This window comes from Hirundo rustica, chromosome Z, assembly GCF_015227805.2.
Source record: "Hirundo rustica isolate bHirRus1 chromosome Z, bHirRus1.pri.v3, whole genome shotgun sequence".
In the NCBI taxonomy this organism is placed as follows: Eukaryota; Metazoa; Chordata; class Aves; order Passeriformes; family Hirundinidae; genus Hirundo; species Hirundo rustica.
This window is the reverse complement of record NC_053488.1, coordinates 60,690,508-60,707,135: the sequence shown is the minus strand read 5'-3', so window position 1 is coordinate 60,707,135 and position 16,628 is coordinate 60,690,508. Positions and strand designations below refer to the sequence as shown.

The 16,628-nt window shown below is 36.2% G+C and overlaps 1 long non-coding RNA gene across 1 annotated transcript; it reads right to left on the bottom strand.

Moving 5' to 3' along the window:
* Positions 1–4,890: 4,890 nt before the first annotated feature.
* LOC120765899 (uncharacterized) lies at positions 4,891–8,906 on the bottom strand. The gene is made up of 3 exons (XR_005704518.2): positions 8,783–8,906; positions 5,686–5,784; positions 4,891–5,002 (listed from the first exon to the last, which is right to left on the bottom strand). It is a non-coding gene; the product is annotated as an uncharacterized LOC120765899 (long non-coding RNA).
* Positions 8,907–16,628: the final 7,722 nt, after the last annotated feature.

Genomic DNA, 16,628 nt, shown 5'->3' with positions numbered 1-16,628 from the left:
CCCTGCCCATTAATTATGTTTTTACTTCACAAGGAAATTATTTGCTATATATTTGTGAAATAATCTGAAATTTTCAGTTTGAGAACACTAGAAATACCAATATTGCATTCTTCTCTATATTAGTTGTGTCTGTAAAATTTAAAAATCTCTTTGAAATATTTAGAGAGTGAAATATTCATACATGCTAATTATATTAAAAAAACTTAAAATTAATTTTACTTCATCTTCAAAACTGCTCAGTTTTCATATACTATTCTTATGGATATTTCCAATAATTTCATAAACAAAGTAAGATACTCTCTCTTACACACAGGAGCAATCTGTATTATATTCTGCCATATCACAACGTGTATATGTTCACGGTTCTTATTTTTAAAGACATGAACAGTTCGTGAGCTATTCTACTTTCATCACAGAAAAATGGAAGTACTTCCACTGAGAACAAGCATTCTCCTGATGATATGTATTAAGTTGTCATTTTCTGCTCTCTCCTTAAGCTGCAGTCCATGTAGTGTAGGCATCTGGGCAAGAGAGGTCATGATGCATTAGCTATATTATACTAGGACACTTGGAATATAACTTATGACCAGTCCATGTACTTTCTGCTTTGCTTTATGAGGTTATACCGTAAAACAGTGATATCTTGTTTTAACCTATACTTTCAAAAGGAGAATTTACTCCTTAAAGTGTTTGTTTAGGCTTTTTTGTTCTGTTAGTATCTAAAGTACTCAGATTTTTTTTTTTTTTTTTTTTTTTTTTTTTTTTTTTTTTTTTTTTTTTTTTTTTAATATTGAGTTTCCAATAACACATATCTAGACTTGGTAGAAAATTTTTATGTGATATTTGCCTGTTTTTTAAAAAAGACTGGAAAATTAAATGTAAGGAAGTATTTTCTTTACATTAGAATGTGTTTATGCAGAGGAATAAGTTTTTATTTACTTAAAAACTTGTCAACAAAACCAAGAAAGATTTTTTTTTTCATAATCCACTAGAAAGCACTGTTAATTTGCTTTTGACAATGTCCTGTTAACAAAGATGGAGACTCTGATGAAGTCTTTGTCCTAAACTATAGCAATCTAGAAAGATCATGATTGTTGCAGTAAAGACCAAAAAGCTGTTTTAGATAGATTACTCATTGTTCTTAAACTCTATGCTATAATGGTCTCATACCATTGCTTCAAATTTGGAATATCAGTGTGAAATTGTTATTGGAATGACTGCAGAATTCAAAGCAATACGCAAGTGGACCCTCCTTGCTTGCCCTTAAAAAGGAGTTGTAAAAAAGGATTTATTGTTGATATGCATTGTTGTCATTATTATTATTATTTATTCATTTGTATTGATGTGGAAATGTCCCATAGAGAAAGAAAATCATGAAGTGAAACTTTCTAGTGCTTCTTAGGCAAGTTGTTAGATCCTGCATCCTAGAATAAAGCCAGACAACTTTTCCTTTTTTACATATTTGGACATGAAAAGCATCTTAAGGGCCAGGCCTTTATTTCATCAAGAGTGTAAAGCTGTTCCTCTGAGACCATAGCTCCTCAGAAGGCCTGGAAACATTTTGAACTTTTAAAAGTCTCTTCTAAACTTCACACTTCTAATAATCAGACTCAGGCACATTGGGATGATAACACTTCCTTTACGTCTGTAAGTCTAAGATGACTAACTTCCCAACAAACACTCAGTGAAGGAAGAAAATGCTTTCACAGGATGAGGTCAGTTTCTGATCTGACTGTGGTGCAATTCCAGAACAACCTTGATCATTTCAGTGGTGTTCACTTTAGATTTAACAGAGCTGATGGAGTCAAACTTAGCCCAAGATTTTTATTAAAAATTAATTAAATTAACTGCTTACACAGCACATGCAAACATTTAAGAGGAGATAACACATGGGTCTGGGAGGGAGAAGTTAATATAAGATGCTAAATTACAAGGTGATTTTTCTGCAATGACACAATACACATGTTTATCTCTCCCTCTCATCTTCTGATCTACTTCCTCCCATCTCCTAGACAAGCCAAAAACATTCATATTTGGTATCTTTGATGCTTGTCCTGCCTTCAAACCCTTTAGTGCTAAGGCCTGTATCTCTGCAGACATTTATTCTGGTGAAATACTGCAGAGGAGAAGGCAAGCATGCCTGTGAATTTTCCTGCAGGACAGAAGTTTATAGCTTTAATATTATCAACCAAAACCTTTCTAACTCTATTGTCAGCCACAAAACAGAACTTCAAATTTTAATTTTATCTATTTATGGGCAGGGCAAACAAATTTTTATAGCCTCCTTCTTTTCCCTCCCCTGTTTTTTGTGGGGATGACAACCAGACCTTTTTCAAAAGGTCTGTGAGTCACACAATTTTTCTGCAGAACTGAAATGTTAAAGCAAAGAAAGGTATCTGGAGAAGTATAGGAGTATGTAAAGCAAGAAAATGGGACTAATAGACTACTGACCAAAAAACGTTAGTACAGATATTCTAGCAAATGTACATTATATGTCCAGGCCTTTCTGGGACTGAACCTTTCATATCCCAGTAACTTCAGCGAGAGCTGAGTCTACTCAGTCCTGCAAAAGAAGAACTGAACACCTTTTTATGCATGCTGAGATGTTTATGCTGGCTGTTGTAAGAACTACAGAGGGACACCACTTTATGTGGTTTAGGAATGCAGTCTCATAAAAGAGGTGTATGAAGTGTGATGGCTCAGGAATTTAGGAGAAACCACTGGAGAGACAATGTGAGTCAATGTCAATGTAAAATTTTGACTGAAAAAGAACAATGAAGTCTGCCTAAAATACAGTGGTTTATTGCCCTGTTAGTGTTATAAAAATGTGAGTTTCTATTGGTTCCACATAACATTTGAACATTTTATGTATTTAAAAATGTATTGTAAATACTCCTGGTTCCCATGGCAAGACAAAATCTTGTACTTTCCTTTTTTTGCAGTTATGTAGCTGAAGAGTGGAGAGCCAGATACTGTCAGCTTTCAAGACACTTCAGTATCTACTTAGACAAAAAGCTGTAGTATAAAGAACACAGCGCACAATTTCACTACTCCCATAAATTTGGCAGTAAATCCCCAAATCCCTAGTAATCAATGTAGAAGTTTAAAAAACAGTTGGGTTTTCAGTTTTGTGGGTTTGATTTTGGTTCTTTGTGGTGGTGGTGATGCTGGGTTTTTGTGATATTTTGAATGGCAGCAACTGGCCTAAAATCAAACAAGGTAACTCTTCTAGTACTAGGACATTAGAGTATCCTCCTCTGACTGCAGGAACTCAGAAAGGAGAGAAATTTTTTATGAGTTCATACAGATTTACCAGGGGGACTTTATCCTCTCCTATTTTTCTCCACATGATGCTGTGAGTAACTTGTGTAGTCTACAGCTCCTGTGTCACAGCTGAGCATAGGTGAAGCATTGGTGTTCACAGACTAATACTATAAGGAACACAGATGTTGAAATAAAGCAGAGAATGGAGCTGAGAAACAAAGAAGATTTAGTACAGGAGTAGTATATGCTATCAAAAGAAAAATATTAGTAAACCTGGAAGTTTGACTGCATACATATATTTGAAATGGATTTTCTAATAAAACTGTGGTTGACACAAATTTATTTCCTTTCTAATTTTTCATCTGAGTTAACACTGAGATAAGATCATGGCTGCTAGGGGAGGCAGTGCTATCCCTGACATGCTACAAAAAAAAAGGAGCTTACAGTACATGTATTTACAAGTCTACCAAATTCTACCAGGTTTTAAGACAAAGAAAATAATTATTTTGTGTCAAAAGTGGTTTTATGAGATCTAATAATGTGGTATGGATGCTTGTCTTTTAGAAAGCAACTGATTACAAACATTGAAAGACATTAAGTCTCTGAGACATCTTATTCTAGAGTCTAATTTGATGCATTGTTGGATTTGAAAATGTAATCATGTAAGGAGAAGGGTTGACTGCAATAAGACATGAGATCCCTTCAGTTTCAGAATATTGTTCTAAAGGTCAAAAGCAGAAGAGAAAGAAGAGAAAGTCTTACACAGACATCTGAGATAGGCTAAAAAATTAAAATAATTATAAAATGATAAAATGCTGTTATAACAATTTTAGTCATACAAGTTTTTAATCAGGATGGGTTTTTTATCCCCATCTTTTCCATCAACTTAAAGGAAGGATCATAGAACCCTTAAGGTTGGAAACAATCTCTAAGACCACCTAGTCTAAGCACTGTCGTGTTTATCACTAAATCATGTTCCGAGTACCACATCTGAATGCTTTTTTTAACATTTCCATTCATGTTTTTTCCATCACATCCCCAGGCAGGCTGTTCCAATGCCCCACCAGCATTTTAGTGGAGCATTTTTTTCCTACTATCCAACCTAAACTTCCCCTAGCACAACTTGCACCTGTGGCCTCTTGTCCTGTTGCTGGTTGCCTGGGAAAAGAGACCAACCCCCATCTTTCCACACCCTCCTTTCAGGGAGCTGTAGAGAGCGATGAGGCCACCCCTGAGCCTCCTTTTCTTCGGGCTAAACACAGCCAGGTCCTTCCCTCTTGGTGGGACAGACCCTTCCCCAATGTCACTGCTCCTCTCTGGGCTTGCTCCAGTGCCTCAATGTCTTTCTTGCAGCAAGGGGCCCAGAACTGGACACACCACTTGAGGTGTGGCCTCACCAGGGCCCAGTACAGGGGGACAGTCTCTGTCCTCTGGTCCTGCTGGCCACACCATTGCTGGTACAGGCCAAGGTGTCATTGGCCTTCTTGGCCACCTGCGCTGGCTCGTGTTCAGCTGCTACCAGCACCCCAGATTCTTTTCTACCAGGCAGCTTTCCAGCAACTCTGCCTCATCCAACCGTGTTGCCTAACATTGCTGTGACCAAAGGGAAGGACCCAAAATCTTACCTTATTGTTTGCCTTCCTCATCCAGGTGTCCTCAGCCCATTGATACAGCGTGTCCAAATCCCTCTGCAGGGCCTTCCTGCCCTCCAGCTGATCAACACTCCTGATACTGAGCCCTGGTGAACACAGGAAAACTTGTGACCAGCCACCAGTTGGATGTAAATCCACTCTCCACCATGTACACTCCAGGCAGATTTGCACTCAGTGTACATACAGTACACACTTTCTAGCCATGAGCAGCCATTTTCTTCAGGAGGATGTGTGGTAAATGGTGTCAGAGGCTTCACAAAAGCCCAGGTATGCATGTGCACTGCCTTTTCCTCATCTGCTGAATGGGTCATAAAAAGGAGGTCAGAGTGGTCAAGCAGAATGTCTTAAACCCATGCTGGCTGGACAGATATCCTATTTGTTTTGCACATGCCATGTGACAGCACTCAAAATTATCTGCTCCATGAACTTCCCCAAAACAAAGAGCAGGCTGACTGGCCTGCAATGCCCCACATCTTCCTTCCAAATCTTCTTCTTGTAGATGGACATCACACTGGGTGGTCTGCAGTCAGCTGTGACATTCCCAGTTGCTCATCCTGGCAAATAATTGAAATGTTTCTCTTGCCAGCCCCCTCAATACCCAGGGGTAGAGCCCTTTCAAACCCTTGGACTTGGGTGTCCACCTGGATTTTCACCTGAATTATGGGGGCTTTATTCTGCTTCCTTTAACTCTATTCCAGCTCTGGGGCCTGGGTGCCCAGAGGATGACTCATGTTGCTGTCAAGAACTGAAGCAAGGAAAGCATTATTACCTGGGCCACAGTGGTATTTCCCTCTGCATCCAGAAAGGGTGGCAGTTCTCCTTAGTCCTTGTTTAAGTAGCTGATTTTTTTATTTTTTTTTTTCCTTGCCTGTAGAAATGTAACAATAAAACCGGTCACTCCTGAGGTTTTTGTCACGTGCTGTAGAAGGGTACATGTTTGACCCACTGGGATATCATTAAGTAAAGCAAGTAATATGTCTGCTATTATATTTATTAAAAATGTGAATGAAGCTCAGAAATTTGCTTTTAAATTGATTTGGGAGAACAAAACAATAAGTATTAAGAAATGCAGACAGTCTGTTTCCTTCAATGCCTCCTGTGTTTCGCTGATCATTTCAGAAGCAAAAAAAAAGACCCTGCAAGGAAAGAATTAAAACCTTGGCTGAAAGAAAAAAATAAGTATGTGCCAAAATATGTAAATTTCTTCCTATTTATTTCATGTATTGACACATTTTAATAGTTAATGTTGCATTACAATGGATTTTCTAGTCAAATGACATTCACACCAATGCCAAGCAAATCTTAAGATTCAGACTTCTACTGTGGTGAAAGTTCTTTGGTCCAAATAAATATTGCATTTTATTATTCCACAAAACAATCATAACCCTGAGGTGCTAAAAGGGAAGATATTCATCATGAACAGCATTTTCTGTTTCCTTGCAGTTCAAGTTCTTAGGGTGAGGAAGGTGAACTCCTCTGGTGAGAACATCTTTTAAATGTTAAGGTCCAATTTTGTTTCTTCTTTAAGTTTGTAATTTTCCTTATTGTCTTTTTTACTCACCGCCTTACATTTATTTAGAGATATTTGATTTCCATTCCCCTATTATTTCTAGACAGTATTCCATTGAAATTTCTGATTGTATTTGTTCTACTGAGGCACTGTGTATAGCAAAAATGGTGAAGATGTTTCTTGGCCTTGGTATTTTATAAACGTAGAAAAGCCATGTTTGAAGAGCTAGAGATTGAATTCAACTGCCTTAGCACAGAAGGACATTTGTCATACAGCTTCTTCACACTCAGATGTGTCTTAGAGTGGAGTCTGGCACTGCTCCTCAAATCTCAGTGAGCAAGAGCTGGTTCCACTTGCAGAGAAGGTTGTTCCTCCATGTCACATCATCCTGTCCCATTGTCAACACCTCCAAACAGCACTTCAGGGGAAACTCGGTTGCCTTGGATGATCTGAGACCACCTAGCAGTTAATAGAGGAGAATCTGTGCCTCCCTGCTCCTCTCCCAGCCACGAGCTTAACCACTCACTGCTGCCACCTCCAGAGCCCTCATCTTACTCTGAGCTGATCTGGCAGAAAATAAGCCACATTAAAAAAGTGAGTAACTTCTTTACTTTGTACTGCATTACTTCTAAAATATCTGTCTACCTCACACTAATTCAAAAATGAGAATCCACATGGAGAAAAGAATTGAAAAACAGCTTGAAAAAAATATTTTTTTTTTCTCTTTTCATAATGAAAGTACTGCTACATGTCTGCCTCTTAATGATTTCCATCTATGCATCCAGGATTTGAAAATATAAAACTGTCATACCACCCCCTAGATATAAGTTTAAATACAACTCCAGACCTCTGTTCCTCTATTCTATTGATGTTTATCTCTTTATCACTCCTTCATCCAGCTGCATCTTGTTAATGATAAAACAGAAAGACTTTGAAAGGATTTTGAAATCGTTAATTTAAATGTTAGCACCTTAAGATTAAGTTCTTGTAGTCAGGATAAGCACTAAATTTGCTTGGTCTTTTTTAGCTAGAGACTTACTAGCTAATGACAGAAAGATCTCTTTCATGTGTAAAAATATAATACAATCTGCAGAGTTGATGTGAGGCTTTGAAGGGCACTCCCAGAACCTCCTCTTGTTCTGGGAAAATAAATATTAAACCAAATATATTGCTAGTTCAAAGCTGAGTGAAGGACTGTGTTGGTAAGGTTGTACTACTTCTTTGTCCTGTTTGTCCTTAGGCCTCGTTGCTGGGATGATTTTGTGTTCAGAATCATTATTCTGAATTATCAAGGCAGTCATTATGATGGTTAGTATCCAAATGAGTATAACTACATGATGTGAACTATATTATATGTTTTCCTCCAAGGCACTGGCATCCATGCAAGAATGCCAAGTCTTTGCAAAGGCTTTCAAAAATCAATATAGTTGCAATCTCTATTAAGTGACAAAAAATCAGATGACAACAAAATTACCGTGTAGTACACCTATGCACACACACCACATAAGTCTAGCTTGATTTATGGGTACCCTTAAACTCAAAATAAATTTAGCTGTGCTTTTGCCTGAAGAAAACAGGAACTTCTCACAGAGGGTGTGCATTATTTTCTGGGCTACACCATGTCTATTCCCAAATCTGACCAAAGAGAATAAAAAAGGAAACTCATCCTTTTTATCTGATAATAACTCATAATGCTCATGTTCATGTTTTTAAATAAGAACCTAAATTTGAATAAATTTCAAAACATTTGACACAATGTCTCATACAGCATTCATGATACATAGAGAAAAACAGAAAAGATGTTTTTCTACATGGAAAGATGCCTGTCCAAATAAATTTTTATTTGGTGAAAGATATACAAGCAGTTGTTATAGCATCTAGAATTTAGTGAAGATCTGAGGTACTCTTATTCTATTCTGTGCATTTCAGGGACAAGCATTTGCATATAGGTGAGCAGAAATAAAATTTAGTGTAAGACAACTGCCATTTCTCTGAGTGTCCAGGCAATGAGTGGATTAAAATTGAATAGAAGGTAGGTTGCATTTGCACTGTGAGTACATATGAATAGATACTGTCTTTTTTTTTTTCTTTTCCTGAAGACACTTATAATTGTGTAACTATACAGAAACTGTTTGTTACTACCTTACATGCACAAAATCCCAGTGAACAGAGATATCTGAATGCAGTATACTGTAAGTGCTTTATTGTAAGCATCAGTAACTACATCACAGATAATCAGAAATCTCAGTACTGTAACTGGTCTGAGGCTTTAGTCTCAGGCTGATTTAATTCTATGATTGTTTAAAGCACAGACTTGTCAGTAACCTTATGTGGAAAAGGTTTGAAGAACACTCACCTGCTTTCCCAAATACCTCATTTTAGAATTAACCTCCTTAAGCTCCCCATCTGACTGGCTGAGAGTCAGATATCTATAGGCTCTATATGAGAACATTATGTTATGAGAGGCTCCATTGAGTTTCTCTTAGCTGTGCTGAGGAGGAGCTCATTTCTCTCCTCTGAAGACAAACTAGTCTCAACTACATCAAACCAAGATTAGAAGAACCTGTGTGACATCCTCTGTTTCTCATTTGCAAAATCAGGTAATCATCATGATTTCTTATGTTATTGTTTTTTGAAAACACTTAAGTCATACCAGAAGGAAAAAAAATTATGGAAATGACTATTACTACCATCCGTCATGATCTGAGGCTTAAATTAGTATCTCTGACTTGAAGCAGAAGTATAATTGCTAACAACTTAATCATTTATTTCATATAATACTTTCCTATTTCCCTCTAATCTGTCCTCTTCTCTTGATTTCCTGTTTTCTTCCTTTCTTAGGCTAAAGTTAAAATGGCTGGTACGTCTGGCTCAGAAATGCTCTTCCTCTTACTTCTTCCCCTGAAAATTTTTCTAAAATCATGTCTTCTTCTTCTTCTTGCAGAGACACTCATTTCCAAATCACAAGGAAAATGGTCAACTACAATAATGCAGGGTATCATTCTCTAGAGTCTGAAAGACACCTGTTTAAAGTGACTAGACTGAGCAAAAAATGGGCAAAGGTATGAAAATTTTCCTTCATGGGAAATAGGTTACGTGGGTCTCCAGCCTGAAGAAAGGGGCAAATGGGGCCACGAGACCAGAAAAAATGTAGAGATTTATTAAAGCTGTGTGGCATAAAGAAACTGAATAGGGCATTAGTAGCTTCTGTTTCTTGTAATAGAGAATAATAAAATATAATAAATCATTATTTTAATAAAATAGAAATTAAATAATTAAATATTCTTAAAATAAAATAGAAATTAAAGAAAAACACTAAATTCAAAACAAACTCAAGGAAGTGTTTTTCACACAATATATAATTATGCTCTAAAACTACTCTCCTCAGGTGACAGTCTGCTCAAAAAGCACTTGATCAAATTGATATTTTTCAAAACCCTTTTTTCTTAGATCATCATATGGATTCAATTGGGGTTTTGAAGGCTGTTGTCATCTCTGGGCAGAAAGTAATCTCAAATATTTCTATAAAATCATGGCTGGACAAGAGAAGTACAAAGTAACTTTTTTCCTTTTGTCATCACAATTTTGTATGGTAAGAGAGTTTTAGTGAAACCACATTGAGTTGATTTGGTTGTGAATATTTTTGTATCTGCTGAAGAAGCATGGAAAAAGAATTTCAGGAATTTTGGCCTCCTTTAACTAGATTTTGCTAGCCCATGTAAAAATTAAAGGATTGCTATCTTCAGCCCAATTCCTATGGCAAACTCACAGACAGAAACAAACCTAATGAGAAAATTTAAATGAATATTTGTAAAATATTAGCTGACTGAAAATTGACACAGCCTGTAAAGGTCAAGCCTATCCAGTGACACATCCCTAGTAAGGCATGGGTGCACCCTGCATAGACTAATGGAAAATTTCCTAAACAACATTCTTGCCATTCATTGGAAGATAAGAAAAGAATTGGACTTTATCAGCAACAGATCTCTTAGTACCTGACAGTTTCATGGACAGTAATTTCTCGAGTTTTTCTTCTTATATCTGTTTGATCAAAAGTGATGGCAATGATTTGTGGATTTATGGATGAGCAAGGTGGGAAACATCCTAAGAATTAAATCATGCTGTACCTATGAGAACTCCTCCAATGTCTTTCTTTTCCTTCCTCATTCCTCCTGTTTTTTAAGGTCATGTGTTCTTTAGGTAAACTGAGTGGTTTTGCACCAGATTTACAGATTTTCAAGCACTGCAAATACTCATTTTGTGAAAGTGAGAGCAATAATACAATTAAAAATGTCCAGGCACAACCAGAAGACCCCAACAGATGTCTGAACTCCTCCTCAAAAATCCCTTTCCAGTTCCTCAAGCACCTATCAGTATCATCTGTTTTAACTTAAAATAGGAAGAAACAGTAAGAAACTTTTAAACAGAGCTGAGTACAGCTGTTATTTATCTTGGCTACAAACTAAGTGAAAAAACATTTCTGAGATTCTGTGTTGTTACTACTTTCCTAAGAATTTATTCACTGTAATTTGGAATTGAGTCTTCTTCATTAAATAGTATCAAATGGCCTATCTTCCTAATTATTTCTTGCCAGTCCAAACACTGTACAGGAAAGTGTATGAGTTTAGTGGACAAATATCAAGGAATTCAATTATGAACCCAGCTCTGAGATATATATATATATATATATATATAAAATTAATATTTTTTTTTAATAATGGAGGTTCTTGCCCATTCATTGAACTCATACATTTCATTTTCTCTGATTTTTTTTTTTTTTTTTTTTTTTTTTTTTTTTTGTGTGTGTGTGTGTGTGTGTGTGTGTGTGTGTGAATTCTAGTGGTGCCAAAAGCTCTTAATCCCATTCTTCTAATTCTACTGTGAAAGAGTAGAGAGACTCTGTCTTACACTGTGGAATAGACTTCTAGTCCTCACAGGACTCTGCAGTTATACTTGGTAACATATATTCCAGTCAGTAGAGTTGCTCTGGGAAAATTTATTTCTGGTGGAGAAAAAGGAGATAAAATAAGTCCAAGTATGTTTCCCTGCGCAATTTTTTATTTTCTTTAGCCCAAGAAAGTGAAAAGCATTATGCTTCAGTCTTTGGACATTGGCCTTTGATTCTTTTGTCTTTCTGCTATTTCAATGAAATAAAAAAGGAAGTGAGAGACAGACAAACACTAAAAAAACTGAATACCCAACTCTTTGGGGTATCTTTTCACCAACTCTAAATATTATGTTGAAAAACTATTAAACTTTTTAACCTAAAGGTCAAGAGTTTATCTTTCTGAATTTAAAAACTTATTTTTCATTATCTTAAGAAAATGTGGACAAGTATGTACAGGGCATTCCCAACAATTAAATATATGTAGCAGGAATTATTTCTATCTTGAATTAAATAAATAAATGAACAAGAGAAAACAAATCTAAATTCTGTCAAAGCATACAGGTGTAAGGAAACCTCCATTTCAGCTAATTAATATAGAAAAATAGGTCCTTCTAGGGTGCTACTCATCTTGACCTACAGTGGACATCTAAAATAACCAAATATATTACAAAAGTAAAGTATCAGTACTGGCAGACACCACGGAAGTTAGCAAATTCTCTGTGCACAATAAACCACACTGAACCACTGGAAGGACTGCATGGGGCTTTAAAGGCATAAAGTGGTAAAATCCTAATTTTCTGAATGTGAGTGAAAAAATTGGGTTTGCATTTGTTTCTTTCTCTCATTTCTGTGCAAGATGCTCTAGAATTGCAAGTGTTTTGATATCTCTCTAATGCAGCCAGAAACACAAGACAAAACTATAAAAGCCAAGATATTCAGTGATGGGGAGGTTCACTTTGATATTGTTAGCCTTATGAGTTTAGTGAACACCACCGAACAGAGGTCCTTAGTAGGCTGGTCCAGGAATTTTGTGAGCTTTCCTGACTTCTGGCTGTCTAAATTATAAGGTCTCTAGTGCAAGGACCATTTTTTAGATCTGCTGTTCTACATACCCTAGCAGAGCACAGCCATGAGTCGTCTGTGCTTGGCTACACTGCCAAGAGCGTGTATTACAAGAGTAATAATAATAATAATAATAATAATAATAATGTAATGATACTAGTAATAATGATTAGTCTTATGACGTCTTATGCAGTCTCATTCTTACTATGCAAACAAGTTTATATAAAAATTTATATTACAAGAAAGATATTAGTTTGATTTTCAGTAAAGCAAGAAGTTTTGAATCATGTAGATGTAGGGCTGTCATGAATATGCAAAACATTGTGATCATTGCCGTAATTAGATCACTTTGAAATAAGCTGGCCTTAAAATAATGAATTGTCAGTACAGAAAGTCATTGTGACACCAGCTATAAATACCAAATGTAACTTAAATTCAGCCTGAAAATGGTCCTGTAAAGTAATTTTAATGAGATAATATGCTCAAAAATGCCCTTGATTCTCATCATGTTTCTACATACAACCTGTGAAATAGCAGTTTTTCAAATTTGAGTTACCATCTGTATTAGTAGTTACCAATTTGAACATAAAATAGGATGAAGCTTATCTTACATTTTCAGTGTTCTTTAACTGTTTTGTGATTGTTGTGGAAAACGCAGGCAGATTCTTTTGTTGTTGACATCAGAAGTGGGGGTCACTCTGGGCCTACTGAGTACATTCTGAGCTCAAGCAAAAATTGATTTCCTTTTTTTAAAAAAGCAGCTGGCACTACAATGAGTAGCTTTCTTTCGATTTTTCTTTTCCACTGAAGCATTCAGTGAATGCAGCAGGCATAATAGGCTGAAGTAAACAGTGTCAGGTTCTGTTATATCAAGAGCTCTTTTAAACTAAGCAGACAAGCTATCATCAGTGCCTGAAACCCTGTAAATGGCAGCAGAGACTGAAAATGAGTTTGTTTCCTGACAAGTGTTTTGACGACATTTTGAAGAATAGAAGGAGTTGCTTTGCTAATTACTGTGGCTGCCACATGTTCAGTCATGATACTGTTTCATTAATGAGGAATATAAACAGCCTGTGTAAGGAAGTAATAGAGTTAGGGATTCAATGAAATATGTGCCATCAACTCAGACCATCATAAACAAGAAAAATATAGACTTTTGTTTTGCCTGTTTTCACCTTTATTCACTGAAAGAGCCAGTACATCTCTCAAAAGCTTTGGTAAAGCAAGAGCTGTCTGTGATAGAGCAAGCTAGGAACAAGTACAGAAAGGATAGTGGTGATTTTTTTTTATCAATAAATTCACAAGTTTGGGGTAATTATCATTTGACAGGAGTGCAAATTAAAAACAAAAGCAGTATTTATAGCAAGAGGTGCAATCTGGCTTTCTGCACACAGTCTAGCTTCAGTCTTGGTGAGGCATTACATTAGAAGACTTGCAAAACCACAGGCAGTTGGGATTAGACATTTTGCAGCAAGAGTCTCAACAATGCATGACAACTGGAAAACAGTGCTTCAGGTGACCACTACCCTTTCTGTAGTGGGCTTAAACAAGGGAAAGTTTTGGCTAGATTCAGAGTTGGCTCCAAGTAGTGGAGCAATTTTCATTCATTAAGAAAAAATACTTGGAAAAATAAAACCAAAATACACACACAGAGTATTTTTGTTTGTTTGTTTGTGTGTGTGTGTGTTTTAAAGAAAAAGAAAAACCTTTGTGCTATCAGGTTGCCAAGAACTAGATCCTAGTGGATGCTGCCTGTTCCCACTGTAGGACAGAATCTTCTTGTGTTACTGATCATTGGAAATCAAAAGAGAATATGGGGTTTTTTGCATCATGTATCTGTTCTTTTATGACACATAACACAGGGGCATGTTGAGACCTCCCTTTTTGTAGCTGGTAGTGGGGAAAGGAGTTGTTTCTGTTTTGTGAAATTCCTGGAATTTTGTTTATGTACAGTCCCTAGCAGTGTTTATGTACAGGGCGTATCCAAAGCCTATGTTCTCTTTTGAGAGAATATTTTTGAAATTTCTCTGATGTCCTGCAGTTGTCAGTTCCAGCCCCCTGCCTTGTTCTTCTTCACTTTCTTCCAAAGCAGAATGCTGCTTGTCCAGCTAGAACATAATATTAATATTAAAAAAAAAAAAAAAATCCATTTGGAAAAAATGTATTTTAAAAAATCAACATTAATTTAAAATGTTACTGATTTTCTTTTTAGAAAAAATGTATATTTATCTTTATGTACTTTGACCCTTTTGAAACATTTGTAATAGCATGAACAATAAGACAGTGTGACTGAATGATACTCAGAAATAGTTCATGAGAAGACATTAGCTGAATATTATGTAAATGGCTTAGAATGGGGAAAGCATGTTAAGATATTAAGATGAAAATATCAAAGTGATAAAGTGGCTGGTAAAGAAAACAGACTTTCAGAGAGCTTAAACTCTCCAAGTCAGATCAAACTGAGCACTAGATAAAAAATTAGGTATAAGATGGGAAGGAAATATACTGGATTTGCATAAATCAAATGCCCATCTCAGTATTTAAATTAGGTAATGGGTTTTTTAATGATTTTTTTTTTAGTCCTTATCTTCCAAAGCTTTGCTAAATTATTGTTTGTTACTACACAGAGTCAACAAAAACCATAACTGGGATAGTTTTTTTGGTTTGCATAAACATATATATACACACGCACATTGTAAGGAAGATTACAAGAATATAAATGAAAAATAAATATCCTAAATGTAGCCATAAACTCCCTGTGTAACTTCAAAACTTTCTTACTTTGTTTTTACTCACTGAAGTTACAGATGGAACAAGAGATTATAGTATTTTGATACTGGAAGTGATCTCTTTCCTTGCCATGAGATGTGGCCACCCCTTACCACTCAATGTGCAGACACATTTAGAATTGCTTCTTGATTTCTAAGTAACTAGAAAACTAATTACTCAATTAGCTACTGAGATTTGTATTATAGACTCTAGAGCTGGAATCTAGTGTTAGGACCATTGTATTCCTGGAGCCTCTGGGGAGTCTTTGAACCGACAGCTTAAAATACAATTTCTCTTTTGACATTAATGCTGGGTTACAGGACATTACCCTACTGCCAGAGCATGCAAGAAGACAGGCTGACATTTTCAAACACTACTGAAAGGATTTCAATGACTCTTCTGTTGTTTTTGCCATAAGCCCCAGGAAAACAGTTATAAATTATTTGTCTAGAGAATTATAAGGCTTTCCTTGCATGGAAATGGGGCTTTTATAAATTAAGAAAGTTTTGTTTGTTCATTTGTAGAGATCCACCATAAGGAATAAAGGCATTTATACTAAAAATCTTCATCTCATTTTGTGCTTGACCATATAATATTCACAATAAAATGGTGGTTAATGTTGAGAACTTGATCTTGGCCAAAAAGGAATTGCATGAACAAATTTAAGAGGTATTATTCCATAACAGCTTTCTGTTTTTTGTGTTGCTGAGTTTTTTTAATGACATCTACATTTGTTGCATTCCTGTCAGCTACAGTTCAGGCTGCTTCTTTTGACCCTGTACAGTAATCTGTGTGGAAAGCACTGCAGATAATTGTCCAGCTACATGACTTTTGGATCCAATGCCACAAAAGACAGGATGTCTTATAGAGATGCTCAGTGTAACCTGTTTATTTGGGACAGGATACAAATATACTCAGATGATACTTTTATCATTAAATATGGGTCAGTGACACTGCTGTAAATTTTGCCCTTCCAAAAGTCTGTAAGGCTGCTATCTTTTGTTCATATGTACATATTAACCTTTCTTTGTTGTTTTTCTTGGCCCCTAGGTCCAAAACATATAGACCTGGGGTTGTAATTTTCTCTGAGATTCGATAAATGAAAAGACACTTTATAGTTTCTTAGTAATACCACCTCTCTTTGTTAGCAACACATCTGAGCCTTATTCTCATGATAGGACTTGCCACAGGGGTCAGGGGTAACTGTGGCTGCAGAACCTCATTGTGGTGTGGTTTTACAAAAGAGATCTTTCCCTGCCTATATGTACTGGACTTTGAGTGTCTGAATCTCTGTGGCAGAGATCCAAGATTGAAGATGTAACCCTGCAACTGTGATTTTGGGGAAGCAACACTGTCTCTGAGCCATGGTTACAATAGCTATGACAAATAATTAGTGAGTTGTTTTTTCTTTTCCAAAACACAGTATTCACACAGGACTAGGGTTTGTGCTTCTGGTGACAAATTGCATTTAAGAATAATTCGA